The sequence below is a fragment of the Chiloscyllium plagiosum genome, unplaced genomic scaffold (genome assembly GCF_037043375.1).
Source record: "Chiloscyllium plagiosum isolate Xiang-an unplaced genomic scaffold, Cpla_swu_hap1 HiC_scaffold_42, whole genome shotgun sequence".
NCBI lineage: Eukaryota > Metazoa > Chordata > Chondrichthyes > Orectolobiformes > Hemiscylliidae > Chiloscyllium > Chiloscyllium plagiosum.
In genome coordinates this window covers 101436662-101454135 of record NW_028270180.1, presented here as the reverse complement: position 1 = coordinate 101454135, position 17474 = coordinate 101436662, and positions in this window count along the sequence as shown.

The following is a 17474-nucleotide window of genomic DNA, read 5'->3' as shown; positions in this document are numbered from 1 at the left end:
CTCTTTAATCTTGTTGACCTTGTCCAGTTTGCTCTTGGTTAAGGTAGCAATCGCAATTTTTACACTTTTAGTTTTGCATTATGATTTCTCCCAGCTGCCCATGTTCCTCAGCAGAACCGCTTTCCTCTACCTGTATCGTTGGTGCCTACGTGGACAATAGTAACTGCACCTTTCCCCTCCCAGTCCAAGTTCATGTTAAGCCCTGATGAGTTGTTGTGAAATCAGAAAAAGATACAGCCGACCCAACCTTTTCGAATCTTTATCTTGGCACAGTGAGCACTGCATATTACTCTGACCAAAATATCCACAGTTATAAATATATTCGTAGAACAGCTCATTACCTAAAGATTGTATGAAGGGTCGGAACTGAAAGTTTGAAACTACAAAGTTTAAAGGGAAAGGTACATTATTTTCATTTATCATAGATTCCTGAATGTTGCCTGTCTCTTAGTCGGTTTCTGATCAAAGATGCTTGCGTTTAAAGCACAAATGTTAATTAGATTACCGTGTTGATAGATGTGTTTATCTAAAATGAATGGATCAACAGTAAACTATCATTTTAAGTTGTATTTTTGATTTGGACAATCTGTTCTGCACAAACTCTGATTAGGAACAATGAGCTTCATTGACTAGTTGAGTTTCCTTGAATAGTTAAATGCTACTGTTTTGTTAACCCAGTGATAGTAAGGCTGATTTGGTTTAGCTTGTTTTCACATAAAACATTAAACGTTGGGCTGAGGCAACAAAAATGTGGCACCTTTTGATTATGACGTGAATCACACAGAATATGCCGATTTACACGAAACACAACGAGCACTGAACTGATCAAACGCTTGCAATGTCTACTGATGGATGATGAGACTTGCCAACACAGAATGCAAGTTTGCTGAATGAAACCTGTGCGCTTCTGAACTTAACATGATTGCTGTACGTCCAATCTGCAATTGATCCAGACTGCTCACTGTCTCTGTCTAATGCACCAAGCTTAAGTGAGAACAATGAACACAGAAATGCTGAAATGTAAATCTGCAAACGATTCATAAATACACAAAACGTCAACATAACTAGAGTTACCAGATCTGTGATGATCAGAATTGCATTATCGTTTTCATTGACTTGTAAATCACTGGCGTATCCGGTTGTGGCTGCATTTGCTTCTCATCAACAGTTGTCCTGATAAGATGGTTATGAACCGCCTTCTTGAGCATGCGTTCGGGAGAGCCAAAATATTGTTAAAATTAAACGTTTTTGCACTCGCTACCCTCATTTGACATGGAAACTGAGTAACTCAATCGAGGTACGCGAACACGATTAGTCCCCAGTGAAAGTTACCTGTATGGGTCTTTTAAAAAGTAATAAATTACAGTCGAGACAATGTCAATAGAAAGGTGTAGCCATAGTATATTAGCGAATTAACAAGTACTGTAAAAACAATCAGTAATGTTGCAAAAAATGCGTGTTTTGGTGAGCAATTAAATCGAGATTCCAAGAATATCTCATATGCCAAGTCAAAATTCGATCCTGATTAAGGTGTGAATCAAACCCGAGTTCCAATTGTGGAAGGCAACAGTGTTAACCACAAGGTCCCCGAACTGTGATTGGATAGTGCATTTTACAGGAAGACCGGGAAAGTAGGTAACTGAGCTCAATGAACGGAGTTCGTGGAATCTCCACGAAATGCTTTATCTTTCTATCAACTTGTGGTAGTGGTCATTCTTGCACTCGTAGTTCTGAGCATAGCGTGGTTCGACGACATAGACCTGAAGATGAAGGAACCTCAAGGGACAGTGACCATAATGTGATTAGATTCACTCTGCAGCGTTGGGTTTCGTCATGTACTGTCTGTGCCCGTGTGCTTTCCCTCAAGTTGCATCGGTTTTCTCAGCCTGTCCAAAGGTATACAACTTCGGTGAATTAGCAATGGTAAATTGATCTGTAGTGTTCAGGAATGCGTGTGCTATTTGAGTTATCGATGGTAAATCCGACTTTACCAGGATAGGGAGGAGGATGGGACCAGACTGTGATGTTCTTCAGAGGGTTGGTTCAGTCTCGATGCGCCAAATTACTTCTTTAAGTGCTGTCAGGATTCTGTGACAACTGGACAGAAAGCTCGAGTGAATTGAACCACAATGACATATCCCCAACTGCTCAACATCACTCTGCAAATAACACTCTTTCGTGGTTCGTATTTTCACATTGTTTTTTTCATTGGTTTCTTCTCTTTTCAGCCATTCAACTGTTTACATTTCAAACAACTCTCACCCAATTTCTACTGCCAGCAAAAAAAAAAGGAGGGTGGAAGGAAAATAGCAATGAAGTCAGAAAATGTCATTCTGGCTCCATCCAGTTCAAATGGTTCGAGTCAATTTTGAATGCTTAAGTTCAATTTAGCTGTGACCAATGGAGTTATAAAAAGTTCCTTTCGCACAGAAACTGTTACAACTAAGGGCTGTCTGAATTCATATTATCTATTAATGCAATACATTTAGATCTCTTTATTTTAATATTGTATTTTTGCAAAGGACTCCACCTTCCTATTTGAACAATTGATGTGACCTGCAACCATGTAATGAATAGTGCAAAGATTGTTTTCAATCTTCTTACAAAAACTGGCAGTTTAATTCAGTATGCCAATGTCACTCCTACTAACTCTCTAACATCAGCTTCCTCCAAATATGCCCTTTGTAAAAAAAAAATCAATTATTTTGATGGTAATGGACAATGACATATTAACTGTCCATTATGGTAACTGCATTCCGGAAAGTGACGTTGAGCAGCCTTTTTGAGTTTCTTTATTCCGTCTGAGCCAGGTAATGCGAGAACTTTAGCAAGTGAAAAGGAAAGTGGAAAGGATCGTGGTTGTCTTTTTATTGTTAAGCATTGTGAGCAATGCAATTGGTAAAAGTGGATTTCGAAAATGTTTCTGGGATAAAGGGGATATAGGGAGTTTAGTTAGTGAGTGATATCACAAAACGATTGAGAACATGGAAACCAGGTTGTGGGGTAGATGAGTAGAGTCAGTCAGCTGAGTGAAAAGCATGATTACACTGCATAAGCACACAGCAGGCACTGAGGAAAAAAATGTATGAAATGATTAATGTGCCATAATTGATTGGGATTTAAACAAAGCTTTCTATAGGTATGTTAGGAATAAAAGAATGACTAGGGTAGGAATAGGTCCAGTCAAGGATAGTAGGGAGAAGTTGCGTGTGGAGGCGGAAGAGATTGGGGAGACACTGAATGAATACTTTTCTTCAAGGCTTTCTATAGGTATGTTAGGAATAAAAGAATGACTAGGGTAGGAATAGGTCCAGTCAAGGATAGTAGGGAGAAGTTGCGTGTGGAGGCGGAAGAGATTGGGGAGACACTGAATGAATACTTTTCTTCAGTATTCACTCAGGAACAGGGCATTGTTGTCGATGAGAATACTGAGGAACAAATAAGTAGAATGGATGGCTTTGAGGTATGTAGAGAAGAGGTGTTGGAAATCCTGGAAAAGGTGAAAATAGATAAGTCCCCTGGGCCTGATGGCATTTATCCTAGGATTCTCTGGGAAGCAAGGGAGGAGATTGCAGAGCCATTGGCCTTGATTTTTATGTCCTCTTTGTCTACAGGAGTAGTCCCAGAAGACTGGAGGATAGCAAATGTGGTTCCCTTGTTCAAAAAGGGGAGTAGGGATAGCCCTAGTAACTATAGGCCGGTGAGTCTCACTTCTGTTGTGGGCAAAGTCTTAGAGAGAATTGTAAGGGATAGGATTTATGCACATCTGGATAGGAATAATGTGATCAAGGATAGTCAGCATGGTTTTGTGAAGGGCAAGTCGTGCCTCACAAACCTTATTGAATTCTTTGAAAAGGTGACGAAGGAGGTTGATGAGGGGAAAGCGGTAGATGTGGTATATATGGATTTTAGTAAGGCGTTTGATAAGGTTCCCCATGGTAGGCTACTGCAGAAAATACGGAGATATGGCATTGAGGGTGAGTTGGAGGTTTGGATTAGGAATTGGCTGGATGGAAGAAGACAGAGGGTAGTAGTTGATGGCAAAGTTTCTTCATGGAGTGCCGTCACTAGCGGTGTTCCGCAAGGATCTGTTTTGGGACCATTGCTGTTTGTCATTTTTATAAATGACCTGGAAGAGGGGTTAGAAGGTTGGGTGAGCAAGTTTGCGGATGATACGAAAGTCGGAGGAGTTGTTGACAGTGAGGAAGCATGTGGCAGGTTACAGCAGGATATAGAGAAGCTGCAGAGCTGGGCAGAAAGGTGGCAGATGGAATTCAATGTAGCTAAGTGCGAGGTGATTCACTTTGGGAAGAATAACAAAAAGATGGGGTACTGGGCTAATGGTCGGATACTTGGTAGTGTGGATGAGCAGAGGGATCTTGGTGTCCATGTACACAGATCTCTGAAAGTTGCCACCCAGGTAAATAGTGCAGTGAAGAAGGCATATGGCGTACTGGCTTTTATTGGTAGAGGAATTGAGTTCCGGAGTCCTGAGGTCATGATGCAGTTGTATAAGACTCTGGTACGGCCGCATCTGGAATATTGTGTGCAGTTTTGGTCGCCATACTATAGGAAGGATGTGGAGGCATTGGAACGGGTGCAGAGGAGGTTTACCAGGATGTTGCCTGGTATGGAAGGAAAATCGTATGAGGAAAGACTGAGGCACTTGGGGCTGTTTTCACTAGAGAAAAGAAGGTTTAGGGGTGACTTGATTGAGGTGTACAAGATGATTAGGGGGTTAGATAGGGTCGACAGTATGAACCTTTTCCCGCGTATTGAGTCGGGTATTACAAGGGGGCATAGCTTTAAATTAAGGGGGGGTAGATATAGGACTGATGTTAGGGGTAGGTTCTTCACTCAGCGAGTCGTTAGTTCATGGAATGCCCTGCCAGTAACAGTGGTGGACTCTCCCTCTTTATGGGCATTTAAGAGGGCATTGGATAGGTATATGGAGGATAGTGGGTTAGTGTAGTTTAGGTGGGCTTGGATCGGCGCAACATCGAGGGCCCAAGGGCCTGTACTGCGCTGTATTCTTCTATGTTCTATGTTCTATGTTCTATGTTCTATGTACAAGCGTACTCAATATGGTGTGTGAGTCCATGGATTTGCAGCGAATATCAATTAATAAAATGGCATAGAATTCCTGACATAGATGTGAATGAAGAGACCAGTTTGTAAGCATCCATTTGAAAGTGAGTGCAAGTGGAAAGTCGAATGAACTGAATTGGGTGAATATTTTCAATTTATGTAACATTTGTAACAAAACCAGCGTCATCATCAACATATTGGAGAATGAAGGATAAAGTGTCAATTGATGAGGATGCCTGAAACGTCCCACACACGGTAACGAAATGACAACGGAAGAAGTTGCATGAACATAGAAAGAACAGTATCGCATTTGAAATAAATTAGTTCAGTTGATGGAAATTATTCCGCTTTCAGAATCATTTCAGTTAGGTTGATGAGCTGGTGACGTGAAGAATGATTCAGCAGAGTCGGAGATTCACTCCAGTTTCACTTTGATTCGGGGAGTGAGGTGGGTAGTGGAAATTTTAATATAAAACAAAAGAAAGCAAAACAATACTTTGTGAGGGAAACAGTTTGTAACAATGGGGGGACCAGGCAGTGTCTTCTTCTTAAGGAAGTAGGAGCAAGCTGTTTATGATGTGGGATTAGGAGCGTGGAGGCTGTGGTGAGATGATTTCGAGAACACTAATGCATCAGATGGCAATGCCTTTCCGAAATGTAACTTGGTTTCTGTACGTTTGACAGGGGAATCGGCTTCCCCCAGTCGGCTTGATTATTGGTTGGCAAAACAACGTGATGCTGACATCGTGGGTTCAATTCGCATCACAGTTTTGAGGTTACCACAAAGGACTGTCCTACTCAACCTCTCTTCCATCACTTGTGGTCTGGTGGTCTTTAGTTTAAATTACGACTAGTTACATTTCTCTAACGAGCGAGCAACCCTATGGTCTGGTCAGACTATGCCGACACAAAACCTATATCTCTTACTGCAACGTTTTGCATTTGTGCAGATAAATTTAGCCGACTGAAATTAATAAAATATTCAATCTGTAAGCAAATATCCTGGACTATACACATCCAGTAAATGATGACTGCACCGATCTGGACAAGTGCAACATAAACTTGTCATTATGTAAGCGGCTATGCACACTTGAAAATAACTACGCTAACCTGGATTAAGTGCGAAGAATGAAGACATGGTTGCACAACATACTGATCCAAAGGTGGCTATTTCTATTTTCGAAATGACCGTGTGGCTAAAGAAATCAAAACATATTCGTGCAGATATTTGCAAAAAAGAAGCTTCACCTTGCAAGAAATGGATGAGATTTAGTATGAATGGAATGAAATGTAACATTTATTTTTTTTTCTCTTTAACACGAACTTTACTTACATAATAGAGCAATTAGATATAGTGGATGTTTTTAAAAAAATCTTCAACTCTTCCCTGAATTTTCTCTGTATTGCTGCATAAATAAATGGATTGACCGCAGAACTGAAAAACAGAAGCATAAATCCAGTTTCTTCCAAAACAAAATTGGATTCATTTGAGTTTGACCCTGAGGTGTATGTCACTTTGGAAAATTGGACGTAAAGGAAAGTAAGAATGTATAATAAATAAAGCAGAATGAAGTTGCCAGATACGGAGAACAGTAAAACGATGGATTTTTTCCGCTTTTGCATTTCTACATCATTCTGATTCTCTCCAAAGGTCTGTGCCCAGAGTCTCTTGCGGGCTTTGCTGGCAGCTAGAATGTGTCTGACGGTCAAAGCATTAAGCGATAGTATTAAAACAAACGGGAGACAAGGTGTTAAAACAGTGAGAAACCAATCATCCAGCCCAGGCAGCTGATGTATAAAATGTTGCTTTTATTGTGCAGAACCATGGTACGTTTTTAATTATGTAGACTGGTTCATATATAAAATATAAAAAAGCATTATTCAAACAGCTCAGTGTGCAAACAATTCCTATCATAAGGCCTGCAATCCTCTTTGTGCAATATTTTGTCTTAAACTTCTGGCAACATATTGCCATAAATCGATCAAAGGTGAAAGCAACAGTCAGCCATACTGACATGCTGAATGTTCCATAGTTTAGGACAGAACGAAGACTGCATAGCGGTGTGATCGACAGAAAACTGACTGGAAAGTATATACTAGCAATTCTGTTTAATATCACAGCAGATAATATTACCAGAAGATCGCCCACTGCCATTGATACCATGTAGTAAGTGATGCATCTCGATAGACCACATGTTTTTCGGGTCAAGATAACAATCACCACCATGTTTGCTGTGAACAAAAAAATGTAGAATCTTAATGAAAAAGGAAAACGTGCATCTGTTTGCGAGAGAGAGAGCATTTCAATCTCCAAATAATAATAAAAATGCAACAATTTCAATTGTAACATCTCAAGTTTAGTATGTGACCTTCGGCTGAAAAGTAATACTTAGTGCATTTGATTTATGTACCTGTTTTGAGTGAAGATCTGAATGGCCATCAGTCAGACACATATTACTTTGCTCTGCGCAAAAGTGCTGTAGAACAACAGCAGCAAGGAATTCAGTGGGGTGGAGAAAAAGCCAACAGGCATTCAAACTACCAGTGTAAATTGAAGGAACATTGCATGCAAATGCCCATGACATATTATTCAAGAAATTGCAAAAACAAATCACCTCAGAACCAAAACATTCTTCAATCACTGATTCAAAAATATCCCAAACAGCTACAATTGATTCAGCATATCAATCTTTGCAGATGTACTATCTTTGGGGGCGCAGTAAAACCTGTCAGATCATTTCCAGAAACGTCTCTGTAATCCTTCAAACTTGGAATGTGTTCCCTCCTATTGGGATTGGCAAGAGAGCTGATTGGTTCAATCCTTCAGTTATCATATTGCAAGTGTAGTCATGACTCAGAGATGAGATGCTGACTGTTACATTGCCAAACTCGATGAATGGAAAGGCACTGTAATGGGCTCATTGTGGTATCTTGCCATTGCTCACAGCAGGAAGATGTCTGGACTGAAAAGAAGCCATTGCAGTTCTGATACGCGCAGTCAAAGTAGAAATCGAGTTTTCGGCTGAATCATTAAAAGCTAGAGACTCAAGAGTGCAATATCAGGGACATAAAATGTCGGCAGTAAGGGAAAAGGATCAATCAGCTTATGGGGTCAACACTGGCTCTCTGAAAAGCATCTCAACCAGACCTTATCAGTGTCACTCTGTATTTATCATGGCTAACCTGCATTGCCTGCCAATCACTGCACACGATGTGCAATCTGGAGTGGTCAATCTATCTATTGTATATGTTCTCGCACTGTGGGAGCAAACGTACATGTACATTGGGAGAATGTGCAACTTGCGAGAACATGATCATCAAAGATTGGAACTGAGCATTTGACCCTGCTACTGTGAGGTAGCCATGCTCACCAATGAACCAACAAGCGACTGACAGACTGCACATACCATATAGGAATAATTTCCTCATTGTCATTGTGCTAATACCACACCAGCACGACATGTAGTCTGTGATCACAGAAGAAGCATACACATGTTGTGAATAGCACGTCTCAAATCGATTTTCATTACGATTATAATGTAATAAGTGCCCATTGGATAATATCTCAGTGCGCAGTTTAGATTAACAGCAATATTTTAATAGTAAATAATGACTAAAGAACTGTGGATACTGGCTATCAGAAACAGAAACAGAAATTCCTAGAAAAGCTCATCAGAGCTCGGAGCAACTGTGAAAAGGAACAGACTCTGATTCTGCAGAAGTGTTAGTGGATACGAAACCAGAACTTCAATAGAGTGCACATGGTTCCTATTCGAGCTGTCCTGGATTTGAAACAGGTATCCTCGCTCTGCTGATGATGGTTAAAAGGAAAAAAAAGCACAAATGATGAATCATACCGTTGAATAATCGGGTAAGGAAGCGTAAGCAGACGCTAGAGAAATAGATCTTCCTTTGATCAGAGCACAAGTGAATGTATAATTAGTCTTTGCATGGGTAAATAATTTGCATCGCATGATCGAGGTTATTTTTAAATATAATGTGAATGGCACGATGAAGTAAGTATACTGTGAAGTCCGAATGGTAAAAGCATATGAGACATTTACATAAAACTAGGCAGAAATTACATCAGGTAAATGGAACATTCTGTCATATTAGTAATAAAAGGAAAACTGGTACAACGAGGTTTCTGAGTAAAGGTTGAAACAAGCTTTTGGTATACATTGAAGAGGGAATTCTAAATGAGAAGTGATGCAACTAGTAAGTCATCCTCTCAACTAAGAAATAAGGATTTGTCTTTACCTGGAATGCCAATAGCTGCAAGGGCCGGATAGTAAATGGCAAACACGAGTCCTTTTGGTGTAGCATGCATTACGATCACAAACAGTGAACAAGTTCTGTATTCCTAAAACACCGTTACATTTATAAATGACACCAGGCTCAAGGGAGGTAATTAGAACCTTTTCTCTGATTGCATCATTTGAAACAAGCAATGTGTGGGTCTGCAATCAGCGTCTTGTTTAACTGATTTTTTTTAAAGAAAGGATATGTTTATCTTCTACCATTTGGCTGAATTCCGTTTTGGAATGTTGCCAAGGGTGTGTGTGGTATGCGACCTATATTGCACAGTTGGTGCTTCGTGGTTAAGTAATATATTACCAAGCTAAGTATATCAATTGAGTTAATATTACGCGAGTTATTCTTTGATTCTAATGTTAAGTGTTAACATCATGGAGTCATAGAGACATAGAGATGTATAACATGGTGCAGGTCTTCTGCTCCAAGTCATCCATACCGATCACATATCCTAAATTAATCTAGACTCAGTGGTCTGTTCTTAAAACATATCCCCCGCACATTTGCTTTTTGAACTGCCTTTCAAATGTTGTAGTTATGCCTGTCTCCACCACTTCCTCTGGCACCTCATTCCATTCAGGCACCACCCTCTGGCATGAAAAACCTGCCGCTGATGCCACTTTTCACTATTTCCACTCTTACCTGGGATCCATAATTTTGGGTTGCCCTACCCTGGCTACTAACCTTCTCCATGTCATTCATGATTTTATAGACCTCTATGATGTCACTCCTCAGCCTCTGATGCTCCAGGGAAACTTTCCTTAGCACACTGAGCTTCTCTCGCTAGCTCGAACACTCTAATATTTGAATCATCCTTGTTAATACTTTCTGGACATTTTCAAGTTTCGTACAATATTTCCAAGAGGAGGGAGAAGAAAACTGAATCCAATATTGCAACAGTGCCTGAACAAATGTTCCTTACAGCAGCATCATGACTCTGTTCAACAAACCCAATGCACTGAAGAATAAAGTAAACATACCAAAAGTATTCATCATCACCCTGTCTACATTCAACAGCAATTTCAAGCAACAATGAAGCTGCACTCAAGGTCTCTTTGTTCAGCAAAGCTCCACGACCTAACCATTAAGTGTATAAGTCCTGACCTAATTTCCGAAGTGCAGCAGCTCATATTGGTCTCGATTAAACACAATGTGCCACATGTCCAGCCTTTGGCTCACCTCACCAAGGTCCCCTTTTAATCTAAGATAACTTTCGTCTCTGTCTACTACACCAGCAGTTTTATTGTCATCTGCAAACTTAGTAACCATGCCTCCTATGTTTATATCAAAATCATTCATTTAAATGACAGCAAGCAGTGGACCCAGCACTGATCATTGTGGCACACCATTGGTCAGAGGCCTCCAGTCCGAAAACAAACAACATTCTACCACCGCCATCTGAACCATATCTTCGAACCAGTTCTGTTTCTAAGTGGCTATTTCTCCCTGTAGTCTGTCTTAAGAATAAAGTGTGTTGAGACTAAAGTTTAGTGGTGAACCAATAGATGTGAATTCAACACATTAATACCTGTCTGTAAATAAATCGAAAAGTTAAGATCCGGGTCATTAACTGACAATATTTTGAAGGAGGTTAATTCTGGACAATAATACTATCTTACTTCGAGTAAGATTCAGAAATGGAAATGTGTTGCTGGAAAAGCGCAGCAGGTCAGGCAGCATCCAGGGAACAGGAGAACCGACGTTTCGGGCATAAGCCCTTCTTCAGGAATGAGGAAAGTTTGCTCAGTTTGCAAACTTTCCTCATTCCTGAAGAAGGGCTTATGCCCGAAACGTCGGTTCTCCTGTTCCCTGGATGCTGCCTGACCTGCTGCGCTTTTCCAGCAACACATTTCCAGCTCTGATCTCCAGCATCTGCAGACCTCGAAGATTCAGAAATGGCGAGGGAAGGAGCGAGACAAAGTGTCAGACAGAGGGAGAGCTAAGGATGGACTGAGGGTGTGGAGAGAGATAGAGTCAGACAGAGGGAGAGGGAGTGAAGTACTGAAGGAGAGATAGAGAGAACCAGGAAGAGGGAGCGAGAGAGAGTGAGAATGACCGACAGTGGGAGATATTGAATGAGATGGATCGAGAGATAGACAGACTGAGTGAGCATCAGGAAGGGAGCGAAAGAGAGACACTGGCAGTGAGAAAGAGAAAACGAACGACCGAGATAGAAGGAAGGAGAGACAGACAGACAGACAGTGGAAGGCATAGAGAGAATAATACTGAGCGAGAATTAGAAAACGAGAGTTAGACGACAGAATGTCAGACAAAAGGAAGGGGAGTGATGGACCAAGGCAGACATTTAGACAGAGGAAGAAGGATAATGGGAGAGAGAGAGAGGCAATCAGAGGGCAAGAGAGGGAATGAAGGAGTACAAGAGAAAGAGTGAGACAGAGGAGAATAAACACGTGGAAAGAGTGGCAAAGAGAATGGGGTAGAGGTAGTTTGGGTGAGTTTGCGGGAGAGAAGGAGGCAGGTCGAACACAGTGCCTCTGTGGTTAACCCTGCAGCCTCACCGCGCCAGGGAACCTGGGTTTTCCTCCAGCGGCGGGCATCATCTGTGTGGAGATTGCACATTAGATAAGATTACTGACAGTGTGCAAACAGTGTCCCAATCAGTCCCAATCAGTCCACACCGACCCTCTGAAGACCAACCCACCCAGACCCATTCCCCTATATTTACCTATTCACCCAACACTATGGGCAATTTAGCTTTGCCAATTCACCTAACATGCACATTTTTTGGACTGTGGGAAGAAACCGGAGCACCTGGAGGAAACCCACACAGACACGGGGAATATGTGCAATATCCACACAGTCAGCTGCCTGTGGCGGGAACTGAACCCGGATCTCTGGCACTGTGAGGCAGCAGTGCTAACCACTGTGCCACCGTGCCGCCCACATTCTCCCTGTGTCTGCATGGGATTCGACCAAGTGTACCCATTTCTTCACACAGTCCAAAGTTGTGCAGGTTTGGTAATTGAGCCATACTAAATTGCACAGAGCGTTCAGTGACGTGTAGGGTAGTGGTAAGTGTAGAGAAATAGGGTAGTGGAATGGGTATGGACGGGTTACTCTTCTCAGGGTCGGCCTGGCATAATGGCTGGTTTCCACACTGCAGAGTTTCTGTGTTGGAGGAAGAGACAGACTGGGACAGGGATGAAGGGAGAGACTGGGAGTGAGAAGGAAAGAGAGACGGAAGCATTTCGAGTGGGAAGGGATGGGAACAGAGAGAGGTAAGGGCGGGAAGAGGGAGAGAGTGGAAAGAGAGGGGTCGAGCAGAGTGGGAAGGGGAAGGGGAAGGGGTAGAAAGATTGAGGAATAGGGACAGGGAGGGGGAAAGGAGGGAGGAGAGAGAGTTGTGATTTGTGGAGAGAGTGGGATGGGAGGGAGAGAGAAAAATAGATGCAAGTGAGGAGAAGAGTGAGAGAGGAGGTAAGAGAGAGAATGGACAGGGAGATGGATTCTAGAGAGAGTGGCAATTAAGGGGAGAGAAAGAGACAGTGGAAAAGAGGGAGAGAGGGAGTGTGAAGGAGGGGTGGGAGTGAGCGAGAGTGGGATCGGAGTGGTGAGACAGAGCGTAGGAAGGGAGTGGGTACAAAGACAGTGGGAAGGGACGGGTACAGAGAGAGTGTCATGGTTCTGTTCGCCGAGCTGGGAATTTATGTTGCAGACTTTTCGTCCCCTGTCTAGGTGACATCCTCAGTGCCTCCTGTGAAGCGCTTCAGTGATGTTTCCTCCGCCATTTATAGTGGTTTGTCTTTGCCGCTTCCAGTTGTCAGTTCCAGCTGTCCGTTGCAGTGGTCGGTATGCTGCATATACACCACAGCAACCACTTTACCCTCATGCACCTGTTTGGTCAGCTTCTCAAATAACTCAGTAAGATTGTGAGGCAAAACCTACTGATCAGAAAACCATGCTGACAATCCCGATTCAACGTATTCCTTTCTAGATGATTAAGAATACTATCACTTACCTTTTCTTTCCAACACTTTACCCACAACCACAGTCAGGCTCACTGGCCTATAATTTCCAGGGTGGTCTGTACTTCCCTTCTTGAATAAGGGAACAATATTTGCTATGCTCCAGTCTTCCGGCACAATTCCATTTGACAATGATGACAGAAAAATGAAACTAATGGCTCTGCAGTCTCCTCCGTGACTTCCCAGAGAATCGTCGGATAAATCACATCTTACCAAGAGGATTTATATTTTTTCAAACTTTTACGAATTGATAAGACCTCCTCCTTTTGAACGGCAATCCTATCTCGTCTAGTCGCTTGTATCTCAGTATTCTGCTCAACAACATTGTCTTTTTCCAATTTGGAAGCCTGAGGGTTTTCCTTCACCATATTCGGCATCACCTCCTGGCTCTTCTTAACTCTCTCATTAGGTCTCTCTAGGCTCTCTTCGAACTCTCAAGTGCCCTAACTGAACGTTCACGGTTCATCCTAACATAATCCTTCTTCTTCCACTTGACAAGAGCTTCTTTAGTAAAACACGGCTCCCTGGGTTTGCAACTTCGTCCCTGGATGACAGGTGCATAACTGTTAAGGACATGGAGTAACTGCACATCGAATATGCTTCACATTTCAATTATGCACATGCTATGCAGTTTCCTTCCCCGTCCAATGCACCCTAAATTTTGTATCATCATTGCGTTTCCCCCAACAAAAACTCTTCACTTGCGTGATATACACATGCCTTTCCATCGCTAAAGTACACATAACTGAATTGTCGTCACTATCACCAAAGTCCTCACCTGCCTTCAAATCTAACACCTCTCCGGGTTCATTACTCAGTACCAAATCCAATGTGAGCTCGCCCTTTGTTGGCCTTTCTACTTATTACATATTGTGTCAGGATAGTCTACTGCACACATTAAACAAAAAAGTGACCCGCCTGAGGTACTTGACCTATCATATTCCCAGTCAATATTTTGATAGTTAAATTTCCTCATAAGAACTACACTGTCCCTCTCGCTCCTATCGAGAATAACCTTTGCTATCCTTTCCTCTACCTCTCTGGAACTATTTGGACGCCGATATAAAACTTCCAACAGGGTGACCTCTCCTTTGCTGTTTCAAACCTCAGCCCATATTGCCTCAGTACGTGAGACCTCAAACGTCATTTCTGCCACCATAATACTGTCCTTGATTAACAATCCCACCCACCCTCTCTTTTACCATGTTCTCTGTTCTTACTGAAACATATAAATTCCAGAACCCAAAACTTCCACTCCTGCCCCTGCTCGATCCATGTCTCCAAAATGGCCCCAATATCTAAATCCAAGGTACCAACCCACTCTGAAAGTTCACCCACTTTTTCCCAAACGCTCCTAACGTTGAAGTAGACACTGCAAACCAACGTCTTGCTTGTGGGTGCCCTCTTGCGACCTTGAAATATTATTTCTGACTTCATTGCACTCAATCTCCTGGAGAGTGGAACTACAATTTATGTTTCCATCCCCACTGCTTCCCGAACAGCATTCACAAAATTCCCCCGAGGGTATCAGTATCCCACTGGTTCAGTTAAATGCAATTCTGTTTGGAGAGGTCTCACCTACTCCCAAAATAGTCCCAATTGTCCCGGAATGCAAAATTCTCCCCGTAACTACGTGTTAAATTCCTCTCTCTCTCTATTCCTCAGCTCGCCAGCACGTGCATGGGCAAAAAACCAGAGATAACAACTCTGTTTAATCCAGCTCTAAGCTTCCATTCTAACTCCATGAATTTTTGTCATAAAATCCCATCTCTCTTTCTGCCGATGTCATTGTTGTCTATGTTGACCATGACTTTTGTATGCTGCCTCTCCCCTTCAAGAAACCCGAAAACAGCTTCGGAGACATCACGAACCCTGGCACCTGTGAGGCAACACACCAACTGTGAGTCTCTTTCATTCTCACAGAACCTCCTATCTGCCGACCTAACTCTGGATTTCCCCAAAGACTAATGCTATGCCCCTCTTCCGCTCCCCTCTGAGCAACAGGGACAGAATGTGCCAAACACCTGTACTCCATTGCTTACTCCTGGTAAATCATCACCCCAACAGTCTCTGCCCAATTATGTATCATCACTTGCCCAGCAGCCCCGTGTTCGCTCCTGCATACAGCGTGCATGTCGCCTTTACACAGTCTTTTTTTCCCAGCAGCAGTTACAGTGGGAGGAGGGATAGCGAGGACCAGGTACCTGATGGGAAGGTAAATTTTAAGTACGTTTTTGTACTTAAAATTGACCTTCCCATCAGGTACCTGGTCCTCGCCATCCCTCCTCCCACTGTAACTGCCGCCGGAAAAAAAGACTTTGACACACACATTTACGAACTAGACCAGACCACTCAAAACATTGTTACGCAGGCAGCCCAGATGATAACTTTGCAATTTGTATTGCTAAATATGCGATGAAAATACACAGAGAAAGTTCGCTCGGTTGACTACCAGGTTTTAAGCAGACAAAAAGATACGCACAAAATTACACAATTAAACAAAAAGAACAGAATAAAGAACCCCTACATAACTCAGTTTATGCAGACTAGATTAGTCGCAATAAGCAAATTCCTTTGAAAAACATAATATTTGGAACATATGTTCACAAGTGAAAGTTAGATAGGCAGAAAGAGACAGAGAGCTTCACAGCCTCTTTAGACAGCCTCTTCACAGCTGAAATCCAAACTAGTTCTGGACTGAACTGTTCAGCTAGAGAGCTGACCACTCCTCTTTCATGATGCAGGTGACTTATAAAAGTGACCACTTTGGCCTGAAGTCTCACCTGTTTACATATAACGAAAAACGGCGCGCAATACGCATCCTCTCTTTACAAAACCAGTCTAATTAGCAACAAAAGACGTTTACGACTCCTCTGAAAGAAAAACAAAGACAGAGTATCCTTGAGAAAAGGAACATTTTTTTAGAAATACGGGACCAGCTTAGTTACACCTCCCCGCATATAATGAACCATCAATACCAAAACAGTGCTTTATTTGTAAAAGAAAAAGCTTCAAAAGAAACTTAGTCTTCTAAAACACACATATACACTATCTAAACTATACACATTCATGCAAAACCACATGTGAGTTCAAGCTGTGGCATATCCACGACAAAACGCATCTGTATCTTATTCAAGTCTCGATAATGAATCGGCAATCAAGTTTTTACAACCTGTCACATGCACAATTATCCATGTAAATACTACACACTTCCCGACACACTTTCCGACATCCACCTGCAAATAGCAACACCCTCTCACAACCGTTCCCCCACCCCACCACCCCGTGATTACCTACACCGTGGAGGGAATCCACTTGTGAATACTGCCACACACTCTGGGACACGCCCTGTAACCACCAACACTCTCCACATCCCTCCCCATAACTACTGACACACTCCCGGTTACACTTCTGTAAGTACTGACAATCTCTCTGGAACACCAATGTAAATATAACCATACTTTCTGGGACCCTGTAAATATCGAAAGAATCCCCTGGAACCCCGAATAAATACCAAGGCACTCACTGGGACTCCTCGTGGAAATAGCGACATACTTTCCAAAACCACTCTGTAAATACAGTCCCCGGTGCCCCACTGGAAATACCGACACAGTCTCCGGAATCCGAGGGCACATCTTGATAGCCAGAGACTTATTCCCTGGGCAGAAATTGTTAACACGAGGGTCCACAGTTTTAAGCTGTTTGGCGGAAAGTATAGAGGGGATGTCCGAGGCGGGTTCTTTATGCAGAGTTGTGAGAGCATGGAATGCATTGCCAGCAGCAGTTGTAGAAGCGAGGTCATTCGGGATATTTAAGAGACTGCTGGACATGCATATGGTCACAGAAATGTGAGGGTTCGTACATTATGTTTACCTTACATGATGATCAATGGTCGGCACAACATCGTGGGTTGAAGGGCCTGTTCTGTGCTGTACTGTTCTAAGTTCTACATTCTATCTCCTGAAAGAACAAACACACTCCCCAGGGACAACACTTTAAATACCGACACTCTCCTTGGGACCATACTGTAATAACTGACACAATCCACGTGACCATCCTATAAATGTGGACATACTGCTGAGGACC